This window comes from Plectropomus leopardus, chromosome 1 (genome assembly GCF_026936395.1).
Source record: "Plectropomus leopardus strain MGB_pleo_1.0 chromosome 1, ASM2693639v1, whole genome shotgun sequence".
NCBI lineage: Eukaryota > Metazoa > Chordata > Actinopteri > Perciformes > Serranidae > Plectropomus > Plectropomus leopardus.
In genome coordinates this window covers 39,297,764-39,308,017 of record NC_142176.1, presented here as the reverse complement: position 1 = coordinate 39,308,017, position 10,254 = coordinate 39,297,764, and positions in this window count along the sequence as shown.

Below are 10,254 nucleotides of genomic sequence, written 5' to 3'. Positions count from 1 at the left end.
GCTGTCACTGTGACAAGCTGCTGGTCTCTCATGATGTAGTCATTGCTAGGATTAAAGAGCAGGTGGACAGAGAAAAACAAAAGAAGAAACACAAAATGTAACCTTTAACAAGAAAGGAACAAAAGCTGTCTGATGGGAATGTAATTTTAGATATATTAAGGCAGATGTGCCACAAACAAAACCCAGGCCATAATGGGGTTAATGGCAGATACAAGCAAAGGCTATGGACAAATCAAGGGTGTCATTCAGATTTAAAGATATAGGTAGTCATGCTCGAAAAGGAATAAGAATGTTCCTATAGTGTTATATAATATCAAGTAGACTAGGGCTGGGTGATAAATCGATTTCACTGATTAATTCAAATTTGTGGTTTAGGATGATTTTTTAAATTGCAAATCTCAAATTTCTCCTCCGCCGCTCTTTTTGGGCCTCCGTAGTTCACAGTTGGCTGCCCCCTCCCCCCATGCTTACCTCACACACGATAACATTAAAGAAAGGATTAATGACAATGAAGTAGGGCTGCAGCTATTGATTATTTTGGTAAGCGAGTAATCTACCAATTATTCTTGCAATTAATTGAGTAATTGGACATGTGCACTGAAATGTTTTCATTAAATTACTTTTGCTTCATTAAGGGTAATAGTAATATACAGACAAGACAATACAACAGTATTAGGTCCCTTATAATGATCGAGCAACTAATTTCCTTTTCCTTAAAAAAAGAAATCAATGGTTTTACAGTGTTTCCCCTGGAATTTTTTTTAAGTCTGGTGGTGCGCACTGAAACACCCTAAACAGATGCGATGCCAGGGATGACTTACTGGCGTGGTAGGCTTCAGTCCGATGGCATAGGGGATCAGCAGTTCAGTTAATTGCATTCGAATTTTTGTTCACCCAGTATTTTCAATTATATATCTATCTATCTATGTATCTACATCTATCAGTCTATACATATATACATTATTACATTACACATATTCGCAGCGTTAGCTACCAGCGGATCAGTGTGAGAGTTTAATGAATCAGCTGATGTCTCGCACGGTAAACAGTGCTGCTAAACTAGTAGCACTTGAGACAGTCAGGTTTTGCCACGCCGTGCAAGTGTGTGTGTGTGTGTGTGTGAGTGACACAGAGCAGCAGAGCAGTGCCCCTAAACATTCACCCATCTTCAGAACCTAACGAGATTTACTTGCATTTGGTGCTCGGCGGGTGTTAATATTGGACCCAACTGACAGTTTTTACAATAATTTCAAAGCACAGTAATCACACATGGTTATCATGCTAATCACAATTTAAATTATATTACTAACTGTCAGGGAATTTTACCGTGTTTATCGTGATAGCCTGTAACTGTTACATCCCTAGTCAAAGGTCACTGTGACCTCACGATTTTGGCCATAACCCAAGAATCCATACACTAATTATGACGAAATTTCACACAAATGTCTAATAGGATATAATGATGAAGTGATGACATTTCTTATCCAAAAGGTCAAAGGTCAGCTTCACTGTGTCATCATAATTCAATATTTGGAAAGATACTGAATTGTTGACACTTTTCTTGGGTGCCCACTTTGAAACTGTGCCGATTGTATAGATCATCTGTGCTGCCTGGTTAGAGATGTGTGTGGAGCATCCATGTTTTCACAGACATGGATGTCAACTGTGTGACCAACTTGACTGGTTTCATGGACGTATACAACCGTTAATTCTAGTTTTTATAAATAAGTAATTACTCAGAGTCCAGCAGTGCAGTGATAAACCAAACTAGTACTTCACACACAAGCACAAACATATACACCCGCATACACATTCTCTTTTTTTAAAAGAAAAAAAAGCCTGTTTCTGTAATCCTTTCAGCTTTAAAATGAAACCCTGACTGCACACGCAGGAAGAAATCAGCCAAGTCTATTCATTTTCTTCACAGGATCAAGTTTTCTATCTAAACCTTTTATTAAGGACCCACCATGAAAGTGGAGGAAAAAAAGTGAAATGAGGCAAAGAAAGAATCGAGCATGAAGAGTAGTTGGGGATACTCTTGAATCAGTTCAGGGGACAAGAGTCTGCTTTTCAACTTGTTTAATGGTTAATTCCAAGATTTCTTTGCTCCATGAACCTTGTTTTGTGTTACAGTGAGTGAAAAAGGAAACGGATTTTTGATCCAATTGTGGCTAAAGGGATGCCGATTGGGGATACTGGCAGAGGCAAGAGTTATCTTTAATGGGCCATCTTTTTGCAGTTTCACTCTCTTGCTTGGGATGACAAGACTTAGAGAAATTAAAGGAGGGAGGAGGCATAAAGGGACAAGTTTGGACTGAGTGTAAGTGTACCCACAAGGAAATGATCCAAGAACCACAGGGACCAGAGTCCAAATCTGTTTTCTTCTCCAATAATCCTTCTTTCCAACAAGAGTCCAGCCAATTTATTTTCTTAAATCTCTTTGATAATCTTTGTGTCTTTCATGTAAGTCCTTACACGCTCCCTTCTGTTTAAATGCCCTGCACATTCTTCCACATTGCCTGTTTGCTGTCTCAAGGGTACTTGTCAAGGAAGGTGTCCCATTTCTTTGTGCAGTCATGGGTTGTGTACATATGGATGTGTAGAAGTAAGAGTTAATAAATCTGATAGATTTTAAGTGTACACTGCATTTGAATATTTGCTCCTCTTCACCTTCCACAACAGTTGATGGAGGCAATGATAGAGAAGCAGCTCCACTGTTCAGTGGAATAAAATTACTGTTTTTCTCAACTGAGTCTGGTGTTTTTGAAATAACGGCTTCAAATCCCCATCTGTAAGGGCTGTTTTACAGCAAGGTTAAGTGGTGAAAATATTCTAAATATAGTGTAGGCTACACTTAAACTGATATTAATTTTTTGAGGTGTCTTAAAATTAATCAGTGAAGGCAGAGTTTGCTCAGCGCTGTTTGATTATATGTATGTGACACAGTGGTTTTCTACCCCAAAGTTACTGTAAATAAACAGCTGTGATTTATCTTGCAGATAGTAAGATGCACCTACATTGGGGTTCACAATGCACGTATGTACCAGGACTTAGGAAGGTGTGAGGCTGAACTGTGTGTGCAATAAACTGAAATATGCCTTCAGCAGCACGGGCACTGAAGGATCAACTGGCAGAAGAGCTGCATCATCTGTAACCTGCTAAGCATACAGACTAGCTTTGTGCATGAATTATTTAACTTTATTCTTGGTTGTGGTAAAATAAAATATTATAGTCAACTCTTTAAAAAATGAAAACCTATTAACATGCTAACTGAAACCATAGAGTACTCAAAACTTACCAAAATAAAATTTAAAATATACAGAATATGTCTTTAGTTTTACAGTTTTTTGATTTGATTAAAACTGTCAACATGATGGAGCTTTGGTTTTATTGACACTACATGACTCAAAAATCAAAACTAGAACTACACATTTATAAACAAAGAAAAAACTAACAAAGCAAAATGATTGGCAGCAAAAATAACTAAACATTTAAGCCAAAATAGAAAATGTTAAAAAAAATCAAAACTGAATAAATCAAAACTAAATATATATTTTTTTAGATAAACAACTAATAAACTCAAACAAAATATTTTTTTAAAATAAATAAAACAATACATCAATAAACTAAAATGACAAATATTATCAAAATAATAAACACTAAATTAAGCCTCTGAGTTTTGGTCCACCTGGACTTTTTGTGTAATAATGCACTTAAAACCTCAGTCTCTCAGTGCACAATGAAGTTATATACATCTTTTTTTTTCAGGACAACCTGGGCTATCATAATATTTAGGCTGCAGTGATGTCACTTGAATGCACAAATAGTTATGAGACCATCAAGACAAAAGAAAAAACAAGACGGAAATTGAATTGTACAGATCTTGAGTGATAAATCACCCAGAGGTATTATGTACAAGTTTTTTTGCTGTAGAAAACCTTTCTCCTAAGTGTTGGGAATCTGAAAGTGAAAAAATAAACATTAAAGCTATTATAGTTCAAAAAATGGATACTGTTCTCTGAAAAAAGTCCCACCGTTTTTTTTGCAGTTGTTTGTGTGTCTCATTATCTGTGCCATTCTGCAAAGCAGCTCCTCTCTGTGATGCTGCAGAAGGCCACATCACATCCCTGACACTTCAGAGAGGGCCCTGATCCTCCTGCCTGCTCTGCTTGCAGTCAACACAGAGTTTATATCCATATGAGGCCCTCGTGCTTGTTACGCTGTCTCCTGATTTACCCTTGTCTCATTACAATTATTATTATTATCATTATTATAGGGACTACCAGCATTTATTCTAATGCAGGAGGCGCTGCTAATAACACAGAGTGATAGATACAGCAGGATTAGACCAATCACAATGCAGTTTGCTTCAGATGACGTCTGGCAGTGAAAGCGGATACAAAGCGTCGGTCGGTCTTCCGATTGGATGACAAGACCAAAACAAACCTCTGACCTCTCTCCAAAGGAACTATGGGAAATCAATATGGCGTTTAGCATCGATGCTAATATGCTTTTATCACTGAAATATGATTAAAATATGGACGAAAGACACCCAATACCGGATCTGTCATCACGGATTTATTGAACAGCATCCCGTAAAAACACCCGATTTCCAGGGCCAAATAAAGAGGCTTCTTGAAGAGCTACGCTGCATCGGCATCCCCGTGAAAGGCACAGCCGGGAGCTTCACACTGCCGAAGAAAGTAAGACGATCCGACATACGGTCGCAGAGTTAGGACACTTTACATAAAGTGGAACACGTTGTAGTCGCCGGCGACTACGTCGGGCTCATTTATTTTTGTAAGGAAAACTGGACGCCCATTTAGGTACAGGAATTACAGTGTATATAACAGTTCAAACGATTGATTATTTAGCCCGCCCATCTCCAGTCCCCCATATCCCCCAATGCTCTTAGCACAAAGGGTGGAGGCTGCGATGTCGTCAGTCGAGGTCATATATTCTGGCTTGGATGGTCCTCATCCCGTTTCTGCTTGATTTTTACGCTGAGCTTCTCCGTACATCGTTGTATGTTTTTCTGCATTTCAAGGCAGTTCTGGAGGTTCCAGAAAATGAGATCTGCACCGTTACGTCCTCCAATGCCTGTTTTACCTCTGCTGCTTTTGGTGGATTTCTGCTGCATCAGTAAATTATCTGTTTGTGTGCCTACACCTCGCGCACAAGCAGATCGGTTTCTTTAGCAGAAAACCTCTCGCATCTGTAATTTGCCAAATTCACAATTTACATTGCAATATGCCACGTCCTGGCACCCCTAGCTTTTAAAGGGCTTGGGAACTAGCACACAGATTGGTCTCCAACCAAAACATGCGCTGCAGATCTAGATGATCTGCAGCGCATGTTGCATAAATGGGATCTGACTGGAAAGCTGAGTCTCTTGAGTCCAATTGTATTCATGTGTGATGATGTTAGCCCAGATAGTAGCCATTTTATTGTAGCGTGACCATTTTTTAAAACATGACCTCTTTATTTAAAGTGACCTACTGTAACCCCTGGGATAACCAAAATCAAATGAAACTTTACAGCCACAAACAAGAGACCTTAGGTGCATGGCTTTCCTGATAATGTCTTCTGTGGGACATATAAAGTCCATCTTTGCCTGAATAAGGACAAAGCTTGTTTTTTCAGCTACCACAGTTCACCAAAGATGTAATGAAAGGATTCATATTTAAGAACAAAAAAAAAAGGTTGAAGTGTTCCAATTGCAATAAAACGTGTATGTATTTGTTTCAAAAAAAAAATACTTACCATAAATGACTGACGTATCAAATATGACAAAAAAAATTATTTCTATATATGCAATTTTTTTTTTCAAAATATCTCTGCATTTTGTTAAAAGGGCCCATAAACACTTCCGTGTGGGCCATGGTTCATTAAAGCTGGACGCTATATTTTGCACAGTGCAATTCAATATCTTTCAAACTCCACTCCCCAACTTTTTAAGGAGGCTTTCTATTAAAATAAGGTGTCTTGAAGCCCAAACTGAGATAACTGCTGACATTATCACAATTCATCTCTCAGACATTTAAAAGTCTCTTTCACAGGTAGTGGGTTTTATAAACTGTCCACAAGATTAGTAGCCGTCAACATGACAAGTAAACTGAATACATGGTTAAAATCCCTGTCCCTTCAAGAGGCAATGCTGGTCTCAAACATTTGTTGTGTTCAAACATAAATCAAGACAAAAATAAGGTATCCTAAGTTTGTATTTATTCTCAGAGGTGAAATTCGGTATTTGTAGCAATACAAGACAAAAAATGTGTACAGCTAAGTTTGATTTTTTAAATTTTTTTTAATCAACATATTAGAGTATTCAATTTTAGTTAAAAGGCCTTATTGCACAAATCACAATTTGCCACAGAGGGCTTTGCTGCATATGACATCCCTCTGTCCTAAGACCCTCACAACGCATAAGGAAAAACTCCCCATCAAACCCCTTTATCAGGGAAAAAAGGGGTAGAAACCTCAGGAAGAGCAAATGAGGAGGGATCCCTCTTCCAGGATGGACAGACTTGTAATAGATGTCATGTGTAGAGGACAGAGCAACATTATGAAATTACATCAAAGCATTTAACAAAATAATGAGAATTTAGAGACAGGACTTCATTTAACCTCTGAGAGAGGGGCCCCACTGGAGATCCCAGTGTAACTCAGGGACCAGATCCAACTGGAACTTGGAGATGGGGTCCTCAGAGACTGGGGGACTCTTGGTGACATGACCTTACTGGTACTAAGATGGGATCCCACCGTAACTCGAAGATGGGGCCCTCAGGGACTTGATAATTGGGAAAAGAACTTCACTGGAACTCAGGGATAGGACCCCATTGCAGTCTACATCTACAGAGTTGGAGCCCTATTAGGTGACAGCCATGGAGGTTTCATTCACAGACTGGACCCCACTGACACTCTGAGACCCTTTGAGAAAAGATGCCAGAGGTACTTGGAGATGTAACTCTCAGAGACAGGACCTCACTTGAACTTTGGAATGGAATCTCACTGGAACTCAGAGATAGGGCCCTCAGAGAGGGGACCCTCCGAGAAGGGACCCCACTGGAAGTCGAAGACGGGACTAAACTGCAACTCCGAAACAGAATCCTGCTGAAACTCGGAGATTCCAAGACAGGATCCCACTGGAACTCTGAGATGGGATCATCAGAGAAGGGACCTCACTGGAACTCAGGTACAGGACCCCACGGCAGGACGTCCACAGAGAGAGAGCCTCAGTAGATGACAGCCATGGAGGGGTGACCCCACTGGAACTCAGGAACTTGATTCAAAACTGGCAATCCATGACCTGACTACAGGTTGGAACCCTTGAGAGCAAAGCAGGGAGCCAGTGACAGCGTAGCTAAGGTGGAGGCAGGCAATGGGACAGTAAGGCAGGAGTCTGGTGGGAACAGGGAACCAGGAGATTGCTGGAGCTCAGCAGGAATAGCACGGGATTGCTGCAGCTCATCACAGACAGGAACTTTGGAGCGCTGCAGCTCAGCACGGTCAGATGTGTGCTGTTCCGCCAACTAGACTTGGCATCTGCCAGGATCCCCAACTTAGGTATAGACTTGGCATCTACCAGGATCCCTGACACTGGAACTGACTCAGGGTCAGGCGATAGCAGGGGGCTTAGCAGATAGCAGATAGTTAGCTAAATAAAACGAGGTTCCATAAGGTTTCATTGTGATATGTCCAAAATCAAGAGTAAGAAAATCTCGTTTTTGGTGTGAAAATTGAAATGTGTAGTAGACATGGAATTACAACCTGTTTAACATCCTATCATGACCTCTGATTGTCTTATAATACATAATTAAAATAACTGATGCCAAGATTATAGTAAATATTTAAATCAAAATATATTTTTTTAAATGTTGCTTTGCTTTTCCACCAAATAATAGAAAAGTATTGATAATGGTATTGAGAAGGACTCTGATTGTTAAGGGGTCTTGATAATGGTATTAATATAAATAAAAACTATTAATCCCCATCCCTATCGAAGGCTAGTCACCTCAGGAGCAAAACGTGATTGGAGGCTAGCAGGCTTACAAGGAAGTTGAAAGCTGTGGACCTGGGACTAAGGCTTGAGCTGGTTGCTGGGGACCTACGATTGAGGCTTGGGCTGGTTGCTGGCTTGACAGGCTCTGGGTTTCTTTGCACATGGTCTGGAAATATGATTACAGCACAGGACCCCCAGACAGGTGCCCAAGAATGGGTAGGGTTAAGGGCTGGATGCAGCTCAAGAGCTGATGGCTACATGCTCATGAATCCAAGCCATTCCGACTGTAGTGCAGACTGAGAGCTGGATGACTGGGCATGCAACAACCAGGGGGTGACCATGTATGCAGAAATGTGACAGTGGTTCTATCTGAGCCAATGATGGTACTGTTGCTCTTCTAAGGTGTCTTGCCAGTCAGGGTCTTCGACAAGACACTTCCTAAGGAAATCTCTGCAGCCTGGAAAGGAAGAGAGCAGGAGATCACATGTTTAATTGGTGGCTCAATGATTCATTGGTTAACAAGCATCATTTTCAAAGATTTAAAGATTTAGATGTTGATTTATTTTTTGAATAGCAGATAATAGTAACACAAAACACATTCATTCCATCAAACAAAAACTTTCAAACAGGTGCTTTGAATTTCACAGTGCTCATGACATTTATAAAAATTAGCAACATCTCTTTTCACAAACAGTGTACAAAACAGTGTACGAATCACAAATTTTAGAATACTTGATCTACAGCAGGGGTTCTCAAACTTAATATTCAAATGACCAAATTTCATTTTTAATCAAGGCCAAAGGTCCAAAATGATTGTTGATAAGGTAGTACGCCCTGTACCCTGGCCACTTGGCGAGAGGCCTCAGTAGCTCTCTCTTTCACTGTGTCATAGTGCTCACAAACAACTTTTTTGTTGATTCATAGGAAAGAAGTTTGTTTTCCCACCTTGGTATTCTGAGGACATTGCTGTTTGAAATGTCTGTGCTTTGTGTCTTAGTAGTGTTAAACATTTGCACTTTTCACAACTCCAACACATGGGCTTCGTGCTGGATGGGGCAAAATAAACATATTTCTCTGTCCACTCGTTTTTCTCTGTCAACTTTTTTTTCTTTGTACATTAGGACAGTGACATTCTGACCGTATTGGTGACGTAATGTGCACTGACAGAATATGTCATATGTGTCTCTTTTTTGTGCCCGCAGGACAGAACATGAAAGCCCGTTTGCCATTAACTAACTTGCTAATTTTGAATGGACCCCTGTTAGTCTCTCCTTTAACTCCGACATGCAATGAATTAAACATCATACGCTCGCTGGCTCCTAATAAGACAACATTCTACAAAACTAACAATTTATTGATAAGTATAAAACTTTTTTTTTCCAAAGTAGGAAACATACACTTCGTGATATTGTATTATTGCATTCCTAATACGAGGTGTGTTGCCATCCAGTCCAGATCCGGACCGGAGACTGGCCTTTAAGAATGATCTACAGATTTAAGGGAGCACATTTTACAGTGGGACTTTCTCTTTAAAAGAAAGTCGTACCACTGAGAAGTTTTCTCTCTTAACCCTCTATGGTACGCACTATGATCCCAGTTGGTAAAAAAATGTTTGGGGTGTTTTTTTGTCTTAAAATAGACCAAGTAAACATAATGAAGAGACATTTTCATAAAATATTATTTTTTTAATAGTTTTTAGGGTTCGTTGCCATATGGCAACACCGTACCATAATGGAAAGTAATGAAAACATGAGAGTTTTGTTTAAAATTGTATGTAACATTTATTTTAAAACTCATGTTATAGTATAAACAATCCCCAGTAGCCTGAACAGGCGTCAAGTAAAGTGTTACCCATTTTACACTCTCTTACTGGTAATACCTGTCACTTCACTTTCATCCTCACTGTCCTCCCTCTCCTCACTGTCTCCATTGCCCTCACTGTCTCTGTCCTCACTGTCCCCACTGTCCTCATTCTCTGGCTCATAATCTTCATCCGTCTCACTGTCTTCATCACTCTCACTCTGTGTTTCCAGCAGCTCATTTTCCTCGTCACTGAATTCTTTGTCATCTTCACTATCATCTAGTGGGAGGGCTAGTTCAGCCTTTTTCCACGATGTACCATAAAAAAAAATTTGCATTCATTCTGTAAATGGAAGAAAGATGTGTCAAATATCATCATATGCAATGTGGAAAGGACTCACAAAGTGCATTATTATAGTTTATAGACTATAGAAGATCAGTGTACACCAATG